Here is a 22,789-nt window from a genome sequence, read left to right on the forward strand (position 1 = left end):
CAGCATCACAGCTGGGGTGACATTCACAGATTTTAAAGAATGCTCGGTGTCCATGGGAGGCACCTGTGCTGACTGCCCACAGATCTTGCTGTGGCTCTCTCTCACTGTGCCTGTGTTTTTGTGTGAGCTTTGGAAGCTCAAGCGTAGGACATGAGAGCAGACACGTCATGAGCTTACACTCAATGGGAAGAAGAGGTAGGGAAGGCTCCATGTGGAGAGACCATGCAGGAAATTGCTGGTATTTTTGTTTGTTTGACCTGAATCCTTCTTTTCCCTGTTGTGGTTTCAGTATCTTCCCTTGAGGCAGAGCTGGGGATGCAAGCCTGCAGCTTATGGGGCCAAGACAGGTACACCTTGCCCTGGGTCACCTCCAGGAGGTTGGGTTTGCCCTCAAGTGAGCTCCTTGCTGCTGTAGGCTACACGTGGGGTTGTTGGTCCTCAGTTCCAGCCCTCTCCCTGTGCACAGGTCACAGTGTGGGATGCTGCCTAGCACCCCAGACCTGTGGGTGGCCTGGAGTCTGGAGGGTTCAATCACCTTTTCAGCCACTACCCCTGAACATTTTAGCATCCTCTGTGGCCCTGGGAGGAGCGTGAGGGAAGCCACAGCCTCGTGGCAATCTCTGATGAGCCCCAGCCTCAGTGGCTGCCCCTGCCAGTCCTTCCTGTGCTCTTCCCCTGTGATGGTATCTCCCTGCTCCTGCACGGCTGTCACCCCTGACTGGCAAAGTCCCTGCCTCAGTGTCCTGATGTAGGACTGATCTGCCCTGGGGAGAAGGTGTCTTCCCTGCTACTGACCTGCTGAGCTGGGGGGAGCTGCCTGACAGTGCCCTTGGTGCCAAAATGAGTCACCAGCTTTGGATGGAAAGTTTTGGGAGCCCAGGAGGTGGCTTCTGGCCAAAAGCAGGCTGCAGTCCCAGGGAGACAGCAATGTAGTACAGGGGCCCCAGGTTTTTCACTGGCACATGTCTGCACTCTACTCCTGGAGCTTCCACCACAGATCTGGCCACAGCAAGGAGCCTGGTCACCCCTGGAGCACAGCTCGAGGGCTCAGGACACCTGGCTGGTGGCCAAGACACACCTTGTGGAGGGCAGGACCCACCAGCTGCCACTGAACTGCAGGAAGATCTCTGCTGGTTTTTGTGCTCCTGACAGAGGCTTGGAGTAGGGGTGGAAATAAGGCAGGGTTGGAAGAGGTGTGATGGGTTTATCCTTGAGCCAGCTCTTATGAGCTCTCACAGAACCTATCACACCCCAGATAGCTCAGCTACCCCAAATGGCATAAAATTAGCAGGATGGCTTCTGAGGTACTGTTAGAAACAGAAAAAGTTTAATAAAAGATAAAATAACAAAGCTCTTACAGAGAAAAACTGGGCCAGGGGCAAGAGGTTCTTGCTCCTGCTAAAACACCCCACAAAAGCAATTATTTCCTTTGTTCTCTTCCTTTTCTAGTGAATTACCTAGGTGGGAGCTTTTGGCCTCTGTCCACTTGGCAGCCCCAGGTCTGAGGTGAAGTCCCAAAGATCGTATGAGGTGTCTTCGTACCAAACTGGGAGAGAAACTTCTGGGCTTTTTGCTTTTCTAAGCAGACATAGAATAATTTAGTCACTCTGTCAACAGGGGGCACATTCCTACAGTGCTGGGATGGATGGAATGTCCTGCAGACAGCCACGGGCTCTGCACCAGCACCAGTGATATTTCCACCAAAATCAGCTGCTTCTCCATGCAATCTCCATGGCATCCCTGAGCCACGTGGAAGGACAGGATACAACAAGAGGAAACAGCCTCAAGTTGGGCCAGGGAGGTTTAGGTTGGATATTAGGAAAAATTTCTTCCCTGAAAGGGTGGTGAGGCATTGGCACAGGCTCCCCATGGCAGTGCTGGAGCCAGCATCCTTGGTGGGCTTTAAAAGATGTGTGAATGAGGCACTTGGGGACATGATTTAGTGACGGAGTTGCTAGTGCTGGGTTAGTGGTGGGACTTGATGGTCTTAGAGGGCTTTTCCAACCTTAATGATTCTGTGATTCTAAGAAAACCCAAAGCAGAAAGTACTACTGGGAGTTGGAAACCTGGCACAGGAAAGGCAGCAGGCTCACCAGCTGCCACCAGCTGCTGTACTGTTCTGGGCATGCTGGGGAGAAGCACCAGGAATGGGCCAAGTGGAGCTAAAATGGGAGTTTCCTGTCTTGTTCCTCTGTGCCTTCTGTCAGAGCTCCAAGAGGAGTGGGGATGGCTCCCTGCCCGTTTGTCTAACTTCCAGCTTGTGTGTTCTTTAATCCTGCTTTATCTCTTCCTGCTTATCAGCCTTGATCATGGGTTCATCAGCCTTCCCTGCATGCCTCCCTCCACCATTCCTGCTGGGAGTTTGCAGCCAAGTCCCCCCACAGCTACTCACTCACAGAAAATGCTCTGCTGCTACACAGCAGAAACTTTGGAATCATAGAAACACTAAGGTTGTAAAATCCCTGTAAGATCATTGAGTCCAACCATTAAACCCAGCACTTCCAGGGCCACCACTAAACCTTGTAGCCAAGTGCCACATCTGTAAGGTTTTTGAAAACTTTCAGGGGTGATGACTCCACCACTACCCCGGGCAGCCTGTGCCAATGCCTGACAGCCCTTTCAGTGGAGAAATTTTCAGTAATATCCAACCAGAACTTCCCCTGGCACAGGTACCTGGGAGCAGAGCCTGACCCCCACCAAGCTCCTTTCAAGTAGATGCAGAGAGTGATGACACCCCCTGAGCCTCCTTTTCTCTAAACTGAGGGCCTGAGCTCCCTCAGCTGTTTCTATTCAGACTTGTGCTGCAGTCCTTCCCCAGCTCCACTGCCCTGCTCTGGATATGCTCCAGCACCTCAGTACCTCCTGCCATGGGCTGTGGGTCCTGCCTGCAATCTGCCTCTCCAGCACCAGCAGTGTCCCTGGGCCTGCTGATGGGATCTGTGCCCACACCCCACCTCACATCAGTAGGGTCCCCCCCAGTCTCTTCCAGATAAGGGTAAAGTCCCTAAAGGGATGCTTTTGGAGGCAAACAGGCTTCAGTCATTGTCTGTCATAGGGGCTGCCTTCTCCTCACCTTGCTAGCTGTGATCTGCTTGGACTTCTTTGGGCTCTCACCCACCTCTAGCAGCACTGAGGAGCAACTGCCCAAATCCAGGGGCCAGGAAAAGCCTTCAGCAGCAACAGACTCCCATGCATCCCACTTGCTTTACTGACCTGCAGAGGCCAGAACCTGAAATGGGTGAGCACTGACTCGAGCTTACCTGGGACATCACTGATTCCCCGGCAAGTCCTTCCCACAGCCCCAGCCCATGTGTGGTGCAGCCCTTGGCTCCTCTCTCCCCTGGCCACTCCTCGTGCTCCTGGGGCTCTCCCCATGCCAGGCAGAGCTCCCCCACCTTTTGCACCGTGCTTTATGCTGCCGAAGTGGAGCAAAGCATGAAATATGAATGAGGCACCGTGGCCTGTCGCGTGCTGCTGGGCTGGACCCGGATTCAATTAGCCCTGATGTTTCTTTCATGAGCGAGAAGCCTTTTCCTCTCTGGAGCTCTTTTCTGTGAGCTCGGAGCTCAGTCACGGAAGCAGCCGGCTGATTAACCACCCGCTGCTGCCGGCTGCTCCTGCTGCCTGCAGCCGGCTCTGCTGCCTCCGCCCCTGGCCCTGCCACTGCTGGCCCTGCATCTCCCGCAGCTCTGCAGTGAGCTGGCATCTGCCTGCCTCCCTCTCCCCAAGCTGGCGTTCCCAGGGCTCATTCCCAAATGCAGAGGGGTTTTCACCACGTGCAGGGAGTGGGGATGGTGGGATGTGGAGCAGCACTGCTCGGGAAGAGCTGGGTGGGCCCTGTCTGGTGTGGAGGGTGCAGTTCAAGGTGTGCAACCAGAGACCTCCTGCACCAAGGACACAGCTCCTGTTCCTGCTCCAGGGACACAGGGTCAGGTCCCAAACAGGCTGATAAATGCTCTCTCTTCAGTAAGTTCCTGATGATTTTCCTAATGACCAGGCCTGGCTCTGGAGAATTCCGCTGGGCTATTTCAGGCAGCTAATTGTACCTATCAAGGACGTTCCTACTGTTCAAATTTTCACTTATCTGGGACAACGTGAGTGCTAGCAGCTTCTCAGAGCTGCTCTGGGGGGCTGAGAGAAGGGGACACATCAGAGATTGCAGTGCTCCTGAGCCTCTCTCTGTCCCTGTGCTTTCCCAGGGTAACCTTGGAGCTGATGTGTACCTTTGGTTTTGAAACTCTGTGCATCCCAACTCACCTCAGCTTTTCTTGTGCAACAACAGCCATTCCTTCCTAGCTCCATCCACACGCCTGAGAACATGGCTCATGCATGGCAGGATCTTGCTAGTCTTCTTTCCAGGCAACCAGCTGCAGGAGGCATCCAAGGCACCAGAATTTTGCACAGATGTAAATGCTCAAGTCTATGAAAAGGGATGGGTAATTTTGCAGGTGAGGTGAAAACTCTCCTCTGCTTTTGACCTCCTGAATGGCACCTGTGCTGTTAATTGTGTGCATGTGTAAAATTTCCAAGGCAGTGCTGGTGAGGGCCAAAAAATCTGCACTGGTGAAGACTTTCAGCCCAAGGGCAATCTTGATCTAGTTTTGAAGTAGCCGTGCTTGGAGCTGGGGGCTGGGCTGTGGATCTCTAGGGAGCCCTTCCAACAAAAATCTATGGCTGAGTCCTGTTTCACGACAGCCCCAGAACCACAAAACCCCTGGACTGTGTGATTTTGCTCTTTCCTTGCTGGAACAATCCAGTCCATCCTCTCTAGGGTTTCTTTGCTCTGGGAAAAGCTCTGGCCTTTCTTACAGGTTGATTCATTTGCCTTCAACAAGTGCCATTCAGAGACTGTCACTTGGCTCCAGGGATGGTTTTTTCAGTCTACCTGCATGTGCTGTGACAATTGGGTGTGGCTCAAGATGTGGCAGTGGCACCTTTAGCATGGGAGATCATGTCCCCCAGCTCTCCATGCCCTCAGCCAAGGGCACAGGGGTTTCCATGACCTGCCCACACTGTGAGGGGAGGTGATATGCTGGAGCAGGAATGACCTGCAACAGGCTACAGGTCCAAGCCAGTCTGCTGGAATAAACGGAGCTATGACAGGATGAGAGCCGAGATGAGCAGCCTCAATGCACTGACCCACTTCTTACCCCCAACACCCACTGCCCCCCTGGTTGGCGGGGCGGGTTTGGGAGCACGTCACCAGTTTGGGGGAGGCTGGCTGTGCCCAGGGCTGCCTCCCTGCCCGGCAGGGGGGCTGCCTGCGGAGCCGCCGCTTCCAGCCCCTTTCCGCTGCTGTGCCTCGGCCCCGGCGGGGCGGGCGCGGCGGCGGCGATCCCGCGGCCCCGGGGAGCACTTGACACGCGATTCCTCTCGCACAGGCAGCGCTTTACACGCTATTGCTGCCACAACACAGCGAGCGGCCAGGGGCTTCTCTGACACACACACGCTCGCCCTGCATCTCGCAGGGCTTGTCCTCCTCCCAGCCAGCATCCCGCAGGCAGCGGGAGCTGCTCGGGCAGCGCGAGGGGCCGTGCTGGGCAGCGAGGTTCTGCAGTGGCACAGCAGGTTCATCACTCTGCCTCTCACCCCTCACTGCCTGCCTGCCCCAGGACACCGGTGAAGCCTTCATGGTTTTCCCTCCGCAGCACCTCCTGGACTGGTGTCACTGGTGGGAGAAGACTATCCCAGCCTCACCTGTATGGTTTAGAGAATCTTTTTCAATTTGAATTTGTCAGTCTTAGGTCTTTTGGCCAGGCTTTAGGGTCTGTCTGTCTTTTTCCAGTTCCAGCTGACAGTGGCTGGCATTGCTCTGGGCCAAGAACCACAGGGTACAGTGGTCCTGCCCTGGAAGCTGCAACTCCTCGTGTTCTCTCACCCATTCTCCCAGACCCAGCCTTGGGGGTGACAAGACTGTCACAGGGTGTTCTAAATCCGAGGCTATTTTTCCATCTCCTGCACTTCAGTTTGGGGCCATTTACATGCACAGACGGCTCACTATGTGTCTTCTTCTCTATGCATTTGTGGTGCAATTCATCTGCATGTGCTGGCCATGCACCACACTCAGCCAGGGCTCCCCAGCAAACTCAATTTGGGGCTTAGAATTCCAGGGAAGAGAGACAGACTCTGCCAAGGTGCCACCTCTCCATGCTACAAGTGCTGGAAGTGAAGGACAGCAGACCCACTGGTGAGGCAATACAGCAGCAGCCAGCCAAGCACAGGAGATGCCCCAGAGGTTCCATCTAGGTAGGAAATTCAGGAGTTTGGAATGGGGAATGTTCCTATACCGTGTGGCTGAGGTTTGTGTATGAAAGGGGAAGGCTGGTGTGTGCAAGGGGGTGAACAGGGGGAACCTGGACCTGTGTCCAGGCTATCAGAGCAGAGATCTTCACCCTGGGGACAGGCAGGACACTCCCTCTGTGCCCTGCTGTGGTTCACGTGGGATGTCTGGCAAGCCCCACACAGGCTGTGGCTGCAGAGGATCCCTCTCCCTCTCCCTCTCCCTCTCCCTCTCCTCTCCCTCTCCTCTGTCCTCTCTCCCCTCTCCCCTGTCCTCTCTCCCCTCTCCTCTCCAAGGTTCGCACTCCATCTGCTGTAACAAAAGTGGAATTTCTGCAGCTTGCACGGAGCTCCCAGCGCTGGGGGAATACGCGGCGCGGAGCAGGCGGAACCAAGAACAGGCAGGGATGAACTGGGCTGTGGATGCAGCCTTGGGAAGCCCGGGTATTTCCCAGGAAGACTGAAACTTCCACTCAGCTTGATTAGAGAGAGTGCCTGGAGCGTTCTAACTCAGCAGCAAGAGGACAGAGAGCACTGGGGTTGGTCCTTCCAGCACCGCCCATGGGCACCAGGGCACGCTGCAGCACCCCTGGGACAGACGAACATTTCCCGTGCAGATGCCCGGTGCCCGGCACTGTGGGGCAGAGCAGCTGCCACCCCGGTGTGCTGACTGAAAGTGTCCCATCAGGGCTGCAGGTCTGTGGGTCCTGCACGCACGGTGGAGGCTGCACTGGAACATGCACAGGGCGGGGCTTTCGTTGCAAAAATCTGCTGTCCCTTTTCCCAGCACTCTGCCCAGGGAAATTATGGGCCACGTCTCCAGATGGGACACATCTGCTCCTCTGCCCACACCCAGGGCTCTGTCCCTCGCTGTCCATGCCCTGCACACCCTGCATGTCAGGAGTCTGTAGCCAGATGTGTTTGCTGCAGAGAGAGGGGGGACAGAGCTGGATGTGGCTCTGACACCCCGTCTGTCTCCCTTCTCCCTGCTTCCTGGGGCTGCCTGCTCCTGGCTCTACTGGCAGGGACGTGTGGGCAGCTCCTGCCCATTTATGTGTGAGGAAAGAGAAAATCCAGACTGGTGATTTTCTCTGGGGGGCTGAGCACAGATCAATCTCACTCTGTGCTCTGAAGCCTAAAGGACACCTTGAAAACATCTTTTGTCAGGAAAGAAGCTGATTCCTCACTCCCTGAGGCTCCCTGGGGACTTCCCAATAGATTTCCAGCCTCTGAAAGAGCATCCTCCCTGTGCCCCCCTCCCCAGGCACTCACTGGCAGTGTAAGCCCAGGGTTGCCACCGAGCCCGAGCAGGGGATCCCCGGGCTGGGCTGGCATGCAGGGAGCACCATTGCCATGGATCTGGTTCTTCACTGGGTGACTGCAGTCTCTGCTTTCTGTGGCCCCTGCCCGGTGACCTCATATCCCCAGACTGGGAATGTGCCCAGGGAGAGTTCCACTCAACTCCTCCAGGTTCTGGAAGAGGCAGCTGGGTCCTGGGTGCCCTCCCCCTCTTTGGCTCAAGAAGAGCCTTTCCACTGCAGCAGATCCTTCCATCCCTCTTGGCTCCTCCAGCTCCCCAGCCTGGCTGTGCACAGCAGAGTGGGCACAAATCCCCATGCACAGGGGGAGCAGAGTGTGGGAGTTGGGGAAGGAGTCAGCAGACACCTCCCAGCCCCCACACCCTCTTGCCATCCCCCTCAGCTGCTTCTGGCAGCCCCAAATTAGGCATGAAAGGTTAACGGGACAAATCTTCATGGAGGTGACAAGCAGCACTTGGACTTCTCCAAAGCAGCCATGACAGCTCCTTGCCCCCTACCCTACGGCAAGCATAGGTCACCCCAGCCCTTACTTTGCACCAGGTGGGAGAGCTCACCACAGGCATGGGAATGTCCCCGTGTCCCATCAGCTCCAGGCAGGGCCCCTCGCTTTGATACTGTAATTTAGCAACACAAAAACAGTTGCATTCTGAAATTAAACATACAAGGAGCTCTCCTTAAGCTGGGGAAATTATTTCCACATCATTTCAAATTTTCTGCTCTATTAATTTCCCTCTAGTCTGTCATTTTCTTCATTTGTCCCACAGCTCCTGGGGTCCAGCAGAGCCAGCACTAGGCGTGATGCTTAGTCCCTTCTCCTCAGGCTAAATCATGGTGTCTGGCTGGGCTCTCTTGTTCCCTGGAAGCTCAGCTAAATCCTGGATTTGCAGGCCAGTGCTGCCTTGGGATAATGGATGCTCCTCTAGCTCAGCATCAGCTCCAGTCCTTCCAAAGGCACAGGGACATGGCACTGCCTTGGTGCCTGCACCAGGAACCTCCAGCAGTGTGTCCCCTCACAGCAGCTCCTGCCTTTGCTTCAGGCTGGAGGGTGCTGAGAGAGCCTGGCCTGGGTTGGCCAGCACTGGCCTTCCCACATGGATGCTGGCAGTGCTGAGAGCTGCTGCCACCTCTTGTCCTCTCCTCGCTCTGGTGGCACAGAGAGCTGGTGGCGGCCAGGGGATGCAGCCTGTAGGGGGTAATTTTATTCATACGATCATGGAACCACTAAGATTGGAAAAGCCCTCTAAGATCAACTCCAAGCACTCTCCCAACACTGCTAATGTTCTCCACTAAGCCATGTCCCCAAGTGCCACATCCACTTCCAGAGACTGTGGCTCCACCACTGCCCTGGGCAGCCTGTGCCAATACCTGACCAACATTTCAGTGAAGAAATTTTCCCAATATCCTTCCTAAACCTCCCCTGGTGCAACTTCAGGCCATTTCCCCTTGTCCTGTCACTTGTGACCTGGATGATCTTGGAATCCTGCATATTCAGCTGGGCACAGGGCAGAGCACCCTGAAAACAAACTCAGTTGCCTCAGCCCATCCCAGCTCTGGTCCCAGGGCAGCTCAGGAGCACAGTTCCACACTTTGCCTCCCTCCTCAGCCCTGGGCTTCACATACAGCCATTGAACATCACACGTTTGCTTGACAGCATGAGCCCTTAAAAATGAGAATTAATCTGAAAGAGTTTGACTTCAGCTCTTGCATTGCATCCAAGCTCCAGCCCCTGGTCTGGTTTGCAAGATCTTCTTGGCAATCAATCCTGGCTTCTCACCTCTGCCTGCACTCTGGCCCAGGATGGCAGCCTGCAGCAGCCCAGGGCTGGCCCTGTCACCATCACTGTTTGCTCTGGCCATGTCCCAGCTGGTTCCAAGGGCTTCTCTGGGGAGTGGGGAGGTCCCAGCTTCTCTGCAAGGGGCCATAGCACTGAGGTTTGGGGACTGGAAAAGTTCAGGAGGCGTTGCAATCAGAGGGTGGTGCTGCAGAGATGTGTGTGTGGTATCCTGCTAGCATGCAGCCCAAAATGCTCCTTTTGGGGCACCACACCATCTCAACACTCAGGAAGCACAAGGTAGGAAAGGTCCTGTGCTGCAGCAGGAGGGGTTTGCTGTCCTGTGTCACTCACCTGAGTGTTGCAGGGAGCTTGTTATTTGTAGTCCATCTTCTTCCTACATGGGTCCATTTAACCAGCCACTGATTAGCCTGGAGGGGGTGAGCACTGAGGGGATTTCTGGCTATGTTTGGGTGCAGCACTCTGCTCACACCCTAGAGAGACCCTTCCATAGTGGCCCCACAGTCAGAGACGGTGGAAGTGCCCCACACATTGACATTTTCATCCTTCTGCCCCACTTCTAAGCTGCTCTGCCCAGGTGATGAAATGACAACTTCTGCTCTTCAACAGCAATGTGCCTTGAACAGCCACTGCAGCACTGACACTCCATTGCCTTTCCATCCACACCCAGCACTGAGGGATGGGTGCTGACAGAGCGGGGCTTGGCTTCTTCAGCCTGCTGAAGCTGTTGTGTAGAAAGTAAAGGAATGTATTTCTACTGCTGTCATTATGGGATCAGAGAGTGACCAGTTTCAGCTCTTTTAATTTCAATGAGAGGCTGAATAATACCACACAACTGCCCTGCAGCCTCTGTGTTATTAGTGAACAGTGCCTGGACAGCAGTGGGCAGGGAGAGCCCTTTGTCTTCCCATGGGGTGACACCTGTGTTGGAGCTGAGGATGGTCACAGGGGATGTTCAGCACATGTAAATCTTCTTCAAAGTTGTTTCCAGGTGCTGCCCTGGAGCTGGTCTCTTCCAAGTGTTATTCAGAAGAATGTTTTTGGAGACCCCTCCTGAGTGCCCACACTCCCTGGGCAGCCAGAGGAGAGCAGTGAGGCAGAGGCAGGTCAGATGCCTATCCTCAAGTAGCTCTTGCCCCCTGTCAAAGAAACATGACCCCAGAAGGCTGTTCCTGTAACCTGTCCTCAGACTGGTCCCAGGGCTGGAGCAGGGTTCCCACCCAGCACCCCCCATGACTGACACTCTTAGTAGGAGACATAGAGAATTTTATATGCTGGTATGTGGGATAACAATTTCCCACTCCCCAAGGTGTTTTCTGGGCACCTGGAGCAGGGCTGTCCCTACTCTTTGCCCCTCCACCCCCCCTGTTGTGTCCCCTCAATGCAGATGTTACACCTGGAGCTAGAGCTGGTGGCAGCCAGGCAGAGTGGATGGAGCAGAGCTGGTGAGCAGGGGACCTGTGCTCCTGCTCAGCAGCACTCTGCTCCTCAGCTACTCCAGCTCAGCTCAGCTGGGTGTCTTTGATCCCCATGCCAGCTGTAGCAAGTCCCACCTGCCTCCTGGGGCCTGGGGCTGGCTGTCCAGTCCTGTTCCCTCCGTGTCCTTGCTGCCATCTCAGAACTGCCCACACTGGCTCCTGGCTCTTGGGCTCAGATCCTTCCTGCCCTCATTGCTCAAAGTGACTCCTGCAGACCTCTTGTTCCAGGATTGGGGCAGAGGCAGCCTGGGCTCTGCCCTGTGCTGCAGATGAGCACTGGATGATCTTCAGCATCAGGGGCTGCTTTAATCCCCCTCCTCCCCAGTCTTTTTGCATTTACTTCCCCATGGTGGTCCCTCATTAGCATCCCACTGCTGTCCTCCAGCTGCTCTCCCTGTTTACACCATTTTCAAGACTATGGTAGGACTTTATGAATCATTTATCTTAAGCAGCAATTACTGTACAAACAAGTCATAAATACCGTGCCGATCAGCCAGCTCTGAACACCCGAGACAAAGAGAGAGGCATAAACATCACAGGAAATGGACTGAGACAAGACTTGTCCCAATTACAGGAGCCCCCTCATTTTCTCCCCACTCACACAGGCAACTTCAGGATGCCTGGGGCACCTGGACTGACATGGATTCCAAGGATTTTAACCAAGGGCAGAAGGCAGGAACAGTCTGGCTGGAACACAGCAGCAATAAATAGACAAAGTGTCCATGCCAGATATTAGGAACTAGGATGTTAGGATAGCTATTATGATATTAGGTCTAGATATTGGGAAGAAATTCTCCTCTCTGAGGGGGGGGAAGCCCTGGCACAGGGTGCCCAGAAAAGCTGTGGCTGCACCATCCCTGGAAGTGCCCAAGGCCAGGCTTGTAGCAGCCTGGGATACCCCATGGCAGGGGGTAGAAAGAGATCAGCTTTAAGTCCTTTCTAATCCAAACCATTCTGGGATTTTATGATTGGTCCTGTAGCTCATTCTGAGCACGATGTCATGCCATATATTAATATAATACATATATATACATTTTTATTTAATATAAATATAATATATAAACATATATGGCATCTATATCTATGTAGATATATCATGGAGTTTTTGCAGAGCACCCCAGGAGAAGGGCCAGCAGTAGATGCTTGAGAGGGATGCCAGGCAGCCCTGTCCTAAACATCACCACTTGCCTTCTGCAGTGGTGACTGAGCCTCAGCAGGCTGCGAGACACCTTTGGCTGCCCAGGCTGAGCAGCTCCTGCAGCACCATCTCTGGGAGAAGATTCCTGTGCCTGGATGGGTCCCTGCAGGGGCAAGGGGCACTGGAGACTTCGGAAGTTTCTGGGCAGGATCTGAGGAGTGCAGTGCTCCAGCATGGTGCATTCCAGGGAATCTTGAAAGGAGCAGAAATGCCAAGCTGTATGTGAAAGAAGGCTTTTATGCAGGAGGCTAAACATGACAACCCTCAGCATCTGGTCAAAGGGGAAAACTTCAAAGCTGGAAACAAAGCCAACTCCATCATAGCTGCAAGTCCTGCCAGAATAAATGGTGTTTGCACAATCTCAGTTACTGCAGGTACTTTGTAATATAATATACAAGCTTCCTTGGTGTTTTCCACTCTCTCGAGCCTCACGTTGGGTGCCAATAATTTGTCCTGGTTTAGGGCAAATTTGGGAGAAAACCTCCAAAAGGGGCCTCCCCGAAAGTCTACCCACACGGCCCCTCCTCCCAACTGGTTTGGGAAATGTTTCCTCGGAGAGAAGTGGAAAAAAACCTGTTTATTTAACAGGCAAAGCACTCCCCAGCACAAAAAATGAACAATACCAGATGACAAAACTCATTCACCACTCTGAAGAGACAACAAATTCAGAAAGTCTCTCCGGTGGGTGGTCGCTCTGTTATCAGTCCCTCTGGCACTGGGAAAGGCTGCTGCCCACAGTAGCCCCAGCAGGACACAAGGTGCAAGCTCTCAGTGCTCCCCAGGTCCCAGTCCGGAGCAGGTTCGAACAGTTCCCAGAAAAGGGAAAGGAAAAAAAAAACAGTCCACAGAAAATTCTGCCTCAGCTAGCTAAGCTAAAAAGTGAAGGAGCGCTCTGTTCTACTCCATCAGTGCCCAGACAACACAGCCCAGCGCAGAATGTGGAGGAGTGCTGCTTTTAGAGGAGTGAGTGCAGTCTCTGATAACAAACTCTGTGCTTCTTGTTCTCACCACCTTCACTCTCAGAACCAGTCTTGAATGCAGAGAATATAATATCCAGCACTAACAGAACACACAATTGGGGATACAAGCATCATAATGTCACCCTAGCATACCTGGTTACAACTGTCAAGGCATCATTGATCTGCCCCACCCAGCACCTGCCAGGCACAACCCGATCCAGGCCCTGGGAGAGCACCTGAGTGCCCTAAACCATCTCTGGGAGCAGTAAGAGCCCTGTGAGGAAGCTACCCTAAGTCACACTGGCTGGAGCTTTGCTGGGAGTTGGACCGGTTGCCAGGAGATGAGCCAGCCCTCAGGACTGATCAGCCTTGTCCTGACCATCTGAATGAACTAAGAAGTGCATAAAAATCATAGAATCATAGAGTTGTTAAGGTTGTAAAAGGCATTTAAGATCACATTCTGCCAGAACCACCAGGATGCCCGCCATTGAAGCTCAAGTCTCACATCCACATATTTTTTGAACTCTTGCGAGGATAGTGAAGCCACCACTGCCCTGGGCAGCCTGTTCCAATGCTTCACAACCCTTTCTGTGAAAAAAAATTCCCCTTCTATCCAATCTAAACCTCCCCTGGCACAGCTTGAGGCCATTTCCTTTCATCTCGTCCCTTGTTCTCTGGGAGCAGAGCCCAACCCTATCCTGCTCCAGCCTCCTGACAGGGAGCTGTAGAGGAGGAGAAGGTCCCTGGGTCCCCAGGGTGTGGGTTCAAACAGGTGAAGCATCTCCGTGCAAGGCGGGGAGTGAGGAGCTTCGCCTCCCTTCCAAGGAGCAGACGCGGGGCTGGGAGCGTTGCAGCCCCGGAGAAAGGCTGGGGCCAGGGGCAGGGAGAAGGAAGCCCAGCAGGCTGCTGGAGGCGGCCGTGTCTCGGCCGGCCCCGGTGCGTGAGGCGCGGCTGCGGGCCTGGCGCGGGGCTCCGCGGAGCCGAGGGCGGCCGCAGGCCCCAGCCCGGCCCGGCGGCACTGGCCTCTCTCTGCAGCCCCCTCGGGGAGCGGCCCCCTCGCAGGGACCTCGCTGAGGCTGCGGCCGCGGTTTGCAGCGCTGAGAGTCACTCAAAAGCTCTTTCAGTGACTCCTTCAAAGCCGGCGTGTGCGAGGCTGGGGTCACCGCGAGGCCGTTCCCCAGCGCTTCTCCGAAAGCTCTTCCCCCAAACACACAGAACTGTTTTCAAACGCGTTGAAATGAATCACCTCTACTCCACAGACAAACTTTTCTCCTCCTCATTCTCCTTTGAAGAGTCCCACAACATGTTGGACTTATCAAGACTAATTTTAGAGAAAAACAGGAAAAAAATATGCAAACTACAAACTCAGGCCCCTGAAGACTAAAGCACTAAGAGCGCTTCTGAGGAGTGCAGATGCAGCGAGGCTGCCTTATCTTGGAGTCAGCGCTGAAGTGGAGAGCCACGTAACGAGGGACTATTTCCCATCTGCTGCATAAATCTAAAGTTACTTCAGGCAGAATGAGGAATCAGAAGATACTTCAAAGGCATTTGAGCTCTGTATCTGTGTCAAACTGCAGCTCTAAGCACCCTGCGTTGCCCTCCTATTAAAGATGAACTTTTGTACTCTGGTAGACATCTTAAAAAGCATAAAACATAAGTTCATTTGCTTTTCAAGTACTCCCATCCCCACTCACGGCTCCCTTGCAAAACAGAATATTTGCGAACAAACAGCCCCAGTTTTGCTGCAGAGGTTTCATCTTTCCTGGCAGCATGGGAGGGGTTGGCTGGTGAGCCGCAGCTTTCCAGCACAGAGGGGAAATGCCAGCATGCTGTTAGTTCACAATGGGACCAGGCACTGCTTCCCACAGACATGTCCTCAGCATCCTCTGGGCTGGAATTGTTGTGCCAGGGGAGATGCAGCTCTGCCCTGTCAGAGATGGGGGGAGTTGCACGGGAGGAGAGCAAACAAGATTGACTGTCAAGATAACCCTTTTCCTTGTGGAATTTGTGGCTTTATCAGCATTTTTTGCAGAATGAGATGAAATGTGAAGGGTTTTCAGATGTGAAAATTAATCGCTCCATTCTAAGCTGGCACTAAGCCCCATGGCCTCAGGTCCTCAGGGGATGCCATGGCATCCCCACGCAGGTCAGTGACCGTGCTGCTCCAGAGGACTCCACTGCAGGAGATGCTGGCTGGGTGATGGGAAAGGGAGAAGAGCACTAGAGGCCCCTAAGTGGAATCAATTTATGGCACTGAAACAAAAACAAAGGGCTTTGCTGTTTCCACAATCCACTGTGTATTTGCCAGCAGCTCAGCTGCCAGGTTGTGGCCTGTTCTTTACAGGGTATTTCCTGAGAGGGCTGTGGGTCTTTTGCTTTAATGAGCCCCAGCCTTGTTACTGATGGGGCAGCAGGGAGCAAGGGTTGTGCCAAAGAGGTGGAGAGGGTGGGTGAGGCAAGGCCAAGCAAAGCCTTCAGAACCTTGAGGATGTGAAGGGAATATTTGTCAGGAGCAGTGGGGAGAAAGAGTATGAGAAGAGAAGGAGAAAGTGTTAGGAAGAAAGAGAAGAAGGCATGGGCAGGGCATTGTGCAGCAAGATCAGAGGAGGGCAGCACAGTGGGAGTAATTAGGGGTTTGTGATTCAGGTATGAGACGAAAGGAGGGGAATGTCCACAGGGGTTGGGGGAACAGAGAACAAGGAGAATTCAGAGCCTGGCAGCAGATGGACAGGAGGGCGTGAGTGCAAAGGCAGAAAGGGAACAGCCAGAGAAGCAGCAAAGGAAGACACAGGTACAGCAGACTTGAAAATGGCTGTGACAGTGAATTTCTGCCTTAGAGAAGGTGAAATGCCTAGCAAAGCCTGCAGAGATGGAATGGGACATTGGATAAGGCAAAGCAGGTGTCTGGGGCACAGCCAGATGGAAACATCCCTGTTTAGGAGAGCAGAGAAGCTGAGCAGGGATGGGGTACAGCTGACAGAAGGGATGGGAACCAGGAGCACAAAAGACACAGGATTTCAAATCAGGAATTAAAGTAACATTCACAACCATGACTTAAAAGACATGGAGCTGCTGCTTATATGAGTGCACAAAGTCAGAGACGGGGGCAGGTTTGTACAGGGCAGGTTTGTACAGGCCTTTGGAGATGCCCAAATTTTGGAGCACCTCCTGTGCCGCTCTGGCACCTTGTCCTGGCCAGCTTAGGGTATGTGGGCACAGCAGGGACAGGAAGATTATTTCTGGCCTGTGTCCCAGTGGGTGTGCCCTGGCTCCAGGGAAGATCAGGATCCATAAAAAAGGTTCTTGAAGGATCCCTTCCAGCCTGTGAGAAGTTGTCCTGTGCCAGCAGCAGCTCAGATCAGATTGGACCCCGCTCGTGTGGAACCCTGCAAACACCTTTGCCAGTCTGGGATGGTGCCAGTGCACCCCAGTGTCACCTGGAGGGGAGCAGAGGCTCCATGGGTTTGCCAAGCTCCATCAAAACCCAAGGCAGAACAAATCAGCCCCTCTCTCCTGCTAGCAGTTTACAATTCCTTCTCTAATTTTCATTATCTGCAGCAAAGAAGCAATTCAGGGAATCAATTTTCTAGCAAACTCAGTGGCTGGATTTGACTGGACTGCTGCCTGCTCATGGTGTGTGTTTTCCCAGTCCCTTTCCAGCTCATGGTGGTGCACTGAGCAGGCTATGCCTGCCCAACCTGTCCCTCATGCAGCAGCTGAATCCAGGACCAGCAGGGAGCCAACAGGCTCTGCCTGGGCTGGGCCTGCTGCTGCACACTGCAGGTGGCCACAGCAGCACAGCCCTTGGCAGGACAGGGACTCCCAGAGCCAGCACCCCACCTTTGGCAAATCCGTCCTCCAGAAACACATCCCTTCCCAATTCCAGCTGACAGCTCTTCCTCATCCCACACCTGGCAGGACTGCACAGATCTCCAAAGCATCCTTCTCCCTCAGCCTATCTTGCCAGCCCTTCCATCTCTCTTCATGTACCTGGTCTGCCTCTCCCACCATCCCGCCTCTCTCCTTTGGCCCCGTTTTTGTTGTAAGAAACCAGTTTTGGTGCCAAGGCCAGAACTGCCTGTGCTGTTCAGGTCACTGGAGCTGTAGCAAAGTTTCCCTGTTGCTCTCAATATTTTACTTCATTAATTTCTTTTCTCTTTGCTACTGGACAGTTTCAAGGTACTGATCAGGCAGCTTCATGTAGCTGCAAGACTCTGTGTGCCTCTAGTTTGGAGCCCATTATTGCATTCAGCCTGGGTTTCCTTTCCACCTGAATGGCTTTGTGTCTGGGGCATGGACTCAGAGTAATTTTATCTGCCTGTCAATCATTATTTTGCCTTTCTTTGCAGCTTTTCATATTCCCTTTCAAATTCAAACATTCTCAATAGATTTGTATTGCTGCCTCAGCTTTCACCATCTCCTTTCATTGTTACAAACATACTACCAAGCCTGGGACTCTGCCAGAATTCCTGGGTCTGATGGTGAGCTCTCCCATCATGTACCTGGACATCTCATCCCAGTTCTGGTTTTCTCTCCTTTGAGCTCGTTATCAGTCCACAAGGCTGAGCCATGGCCCCTTAGCACAGGAGTCTCTTCTGCGGTACCTTGGCACAGAGTTCCAAGGACTTGGTGCTGTCCTCATAGTCCTCCACATTCCTTTTCACCACTTCAAAGATCTCGCCAAGGTCTGAGAGACCTGACTCCCCTCTACAGAAAATCTCAGGCATTTTCTTAATAAATTCTGTTCATCAAGGTGTCTCTTCTGTTCCTCGCTGCACTTGCCCCAGTTGCTTGGTGTGACACTTAGACCCACTGGTGATAAGCTGTCTAGGTGGCCACAGAGAAATCTGTACGGTTCAGTGTCACATGTCACCTTCAACACCCATTTCAGGTTACACATTGGAGCTTGTAGCTTGATCTGATTCTTCAGGAATTCTTGTCTGAGTCCCACATAGACCTGACTGTTTGGGACTCGTCAGGCACATTTTGCTCCAACACTTCCTCTGACACTTCTCTGAGGCAGTTTGTTGTGTTTATCCCCCTGTAAAAGCCCTTGTGGTGCAGGAATCTCCTTGATCAGAGGGTGTTCATGCACTGCAGAACATCATGCAAAAGTTTAACTTTATTTTTCTGTGGAGCCATGTGCTCCCACTGTCCTCTACTAGAAGGTCACCAAGGAGAGGTGACACTCTTGACTGTGTGACCTCCTAATGTGTGGGGGGAATTGCATTCTTAGCTGATGAGCTGCTAAGAAGTTGCTCTTAAAAATATTTAATTCCATTCATAACGGTTTGACACTTAATTTGTCCAGGTCTGGCCGCAATTTTCTTTTCTGCATTTGGACCTTATTTTATTTTAATTCCTGGAAACTGGTTCACTTTGCAGTTTAACCATGGTAGATGTTTCAAACCATCAGTGCTGTGGTGCAGTGTTTAAAAGAGCATTTCTCCCCCTTAACACACAGCAGTGCAGAAATTTTACAGATTTTTAAACACTCCTTCCATTTATAGGTTTATCAAGCAGCCTGGTGTTGCCCTAAAAGTGTGGTTTATCATACTGAAAGATAGCAGAGGCAGTTATGGACTAACAACCATGACCAAGACCCCAAAATGGATTTACCTCATTTGAGAGGCTTTTCCATTAATTTGTTTCACTCCAGGCAAATTATATGTGCCTCTCAAATCAGGCTTAGTGAAGATCTTAGTCACAAACAATTGGTCTCAAACCTCAGAGATCAAGGGTAGTTGATATCTCTTTTTTCCTCTAATCTAATTTGATTCCCAATAGTCTGTGGCTAATGCGGGCACACAATGCGGCAGACAGAGCGTTTGCAGCAGAGACAGGGACGTACAAGGCAGTGTTAAGATCTCACTCACATCATTATCTCCAGCTCCAGCGCTTGGCAGCAGTGCTGGGAGGATTTGGGGACTGGAGGAGCACAGGGACCTTGGCCTGACACAACCAGGGTCTAGCAAGGAGATCACCATCTCTTAAATATGGAAAGGGATTATCCGATTTCAGAGACAATTCTGTTAGCATATGAAATCTGCATAAACTGCCTGTAACCACGGTGACATGGAAAATTAAGAGATTCACAAATACACAAAGGGGAATGGGTTCCCAAGCAGGGAGAATGGGACAAAGAGGTTTGGGATTAATTCCAAAGCAAAGGGTCAAGGAAGGAGTCAACCTGGTGCTGGAAAATGCTGGTCTGCATCACACACAGAATAACAGCATCCCCTGGAGAGGCTCAAAGGGATGGTCCATCACTGCCTGCCAGCATCTCTTTGTCAGTTCCTGCTGGCCACCTGCAGGGCCAGAAACCATCTTTTCCTTTATATATTTTTTTTCTTTCCCCTAACACAGTCTCTTTGTTCTCCTCCCTGCCAGAGCACTGAAACAGCTGGAATGATGCACAGGTTAAGATCAGTTAGGCCTGACACATCTGTCATTGTAACTGAGGTCTGGATGAAGCTCCCCCAGCCAGAGATGCTGTTATTTTCTCTCTGTACTATAGGTTTTGTACACTTTCTCCTGAGATTAGCTGGAATTTTCCCCAGAGAAATTGCCTGCTGTCAGTTCTCTTCCTTGATACCTGTCAAGCTTTGCAAAAAAATCTTCTTTAATATTTTACAAGTCCAAGTGCAGTGAATGTGCTTTTGGAGAAAACATCCATGAGGAGTAGCCTGATCTGGTAGAAGGTGTCCCTGCTCATTAGAGGGGGTGGAAGGAGATGATTTCTAAGCTCCCTTCCACCCCAAACCATTCTGGCATTCTTTGATTGCCATGACTGCACAGAACTGGGCTTAGCTCAGGTAGTCCAGTCTCTCCTTGACTCCTGGTTTCTTGTGTCTTGACCCCTTGTTTTCTTCTGAGACGGTAGTTTTTGGTGTAGGAACCTCTGAGGGCAAAGGATGACTTTCAGGGGCCTGGATGAAGCAATCAGGAATGAATAGGTGGACAATGAGAGAGAAGTCACATCCACGGGTAGAATAGGATGGAGCTGCAGCCAGTGTTCTTAGGGATAGTTTCTGCAATCCAACATGTGGAGGATGTTTAAGCCCTAAAGAAGATGAAAGGTGCCATTGGAGAAGCTGAAGAACTGACTTGGCTGGGCACACCGAAACTCCAGCCAGCTCCTCCCTGCATTCCACATTTCATGAGACACCAAAATAAACCCACTAGATCAGGAAGGACCCCCTTGCCAAAGGAAAATTAAGAGATTAGGGTGACCCAAAGACTCACTTTGTCTGAAAGGGTCTGCACCAAGAGTAGGACAAGACCACAGATTGTCCCCTGGAGACTGATTTAAGCCAGGGGACTCCTGAACCTTTCTCCTCACGCATGGGAGTGGTTCAGGCATGGAGCTGCTGTGGTGGGGAGGCTCCCAGAGCAGCTTTGTGCCTGCAAAGACTCCTCTGACACACCAGTGCTGGGAGGGGGCTGGGGCAGGTCCTTGGCACTGGTGGGAAGGATGTGTTGAAATTCAGTGCAGCACACCTGAGTGCTTTTTCTCAAATTCTCAATTTAGCAGCACCCACATCCCAGCAAATCATATGAACACCACAGAGAGCCATTCTGCAAGGGGAATATCAAAGGGCTGTCAGGACACAGGTGTGGCAGCAGCTCTCTGGCCACATAGAGAAACAACTTTCCCAGGCACAGTCCTGGGGAAAAGTCTGTGAGAAGATCAGAGAGAAAAGAATGATAAACAATTCTTTTCTTCACTTGCTGCACCTGTTGTTCTGAACATGTGGAATGTGTTATGGAGATTTGTTTACCAAAGGGTGGTTTCTTAATTAGCCAATGGTGATGGTGTTTAGATTGGAGGACCAATTAGGTCCAGGTGAATCACGGAGTCAATGCTAATTATTACCAGGCCGGGGGCCATTGCTGTGACACACAGGGACCCATGCATCAGCCCTCCTGCAGAGATTCCCTGTACACCCTGAAACAGACAATGTAAAGCATGCAGAAAAATTAAATCACAGAATTCCAGACAGGTTTGGGTAAGAAAGGAACTTAAAGATCATCTCACTCCAACGTCTTGCCATGGCCAAGGACACTGCAAATGTGACAGCACCTGCTAGTACACAATGGGAAGGAATCCTCCAGCTTCCAAGGAGTGCCTGGCAGGGGAGCAGCAGGACTCAGCACCTGTGTCTGGGCCAGGAAGTCCCACCATCTGTGACTGATGGATGGTGGCCATGGCACACCTCTTCTGGAGGTCTGCTGTGTTCACCTTTATGGGTATGACATTATTTTCTCCAAGCAGTGGAATAACTGAATGCAAATCCTTACCAAGTGTCCACTCTCAGTAGCAGCTGTCTCCTACGAGAGCCCCAGGGGACACAGGGTACAGGAGGGGCCTGGCCACCACATCAGCACAGGTTGCAGATGTGACTTGCTGCAGTCCTGGCTCACAGCAGGGCATTGCTGAGTATAAAATCATACAGAATCACAGTCAATAAGGTTGGAAAAGCCCTCTAAGATTGAGTCCAACCTTGGCTCAGCACTCATGTGTTCACCAATAAATCACGTCCCCAGAAGCCACGTCTAAATGATTTTTGAACACTTCCAGGGGTGGTTGCTCCACCACTGCCCTGGGCAACCTGTGCCAGTGCCTGAAAACCCTTTCTTAGATCCAACCTAAACCTCCCCTAACCCAGCCTGAGGCCGTTCTCTCTCCTCCTGTCCCTGTTCCCTGGGAGCAGACCCAACACCCCTGGCTGTCCCTCCTGTCAGGAGCTGTGCAGAGCCACAAGGTCCCTCCTGAGCCTCCTTTTCTCCAGGCTGAGCTCCCTCAACTCTCTCAATGGCCCCTGGTGCTCCAGACCCTTCCCTAGTTCTACAGCAGACAGAGCTTTTGCTGGGAGAGCCAACAGCATCCCAGAAAAGCACTTTCTACAGACAACAGAAATAGGAGGAGTGTGAGAAATACTCCAGCCTTTAAAGAGGATACAGAAGTGAGCTGGCTCTGGGGACAGGTGATTCAGTCCATGTGTCATGGAGCATGCCAAAGACTGCTAGAGGCTCTCAGAGACCATGTGACAAACGCTCTAGCTCTTCTCAGCCTTTTTCATAGCCACAGGCCTTAACAGAAGATGTGTCACACCATTGCCTTCCAGGTGCTTCCTGGTGTTTGTGTCCCAGCACAAACTTCAGAGCCTGAGTGAATGACAAGCAGCCCCCACCCTGGGAGAAGTGGAGTGGTCTCTCCTGGAATCCATCCTGGAGAGACCAAACACCCAGGAGGAATGCAGTGGCACAGTGAGAGTTGTCCCTCCGCCCTTTTCTGCTCCAGGACACACTGCTCGGCCCACAGCGAAGTCCCCAAGGGCCCCAGCAGTCATGGAGGGCCAGGATCTGCACGAGGACCAGCCTGTCTCCTTTGATTACCAGCAGATGGAGGATGCATGCAAGAGAGAGATAATTAATTAATTGCAACTTTCCCAGTCTCCAGACTTTGGCTTCTATTGATCTCAGTTTTATCTGGAGTAATAGAGACAATTAGGAGGGAACACAGCAGCAGAAGTTAATTACCAATGGAATGGAAAGTGTGTCTTTCAATTTATTAAAGTTTTATCACAAAGCAGCCCTGCTGCAGAAGCACAGGCAGAGGCAGCCTGCCTTCCCGTGTCCTCCGTGTCCTGCAGAGCACATCCCAACAATCAATAATAAATTACAAACTCATCCCGCCCTGCACAGGGCAGGCTCCATGGGAGCCCAACCCCGAGGGGAGCAGCGGGGCTGTCGGACAGGCT

This window comes from Passer montanus, unplaced genomic scaffold, assembly GCF_014805655.1.
Source record: "Passer montanus isolate IOZ18808 unplaced genomic scaffold, ASM1480565v1 scaffold155, whole genome shotgun sequence".
In the NCBI taxonomy this organism is placed as follows: Eukaryota; Metazoa; Chordata; class Aves; order Passeriformes; family Passeridae; genus Passer; species Passer montanus.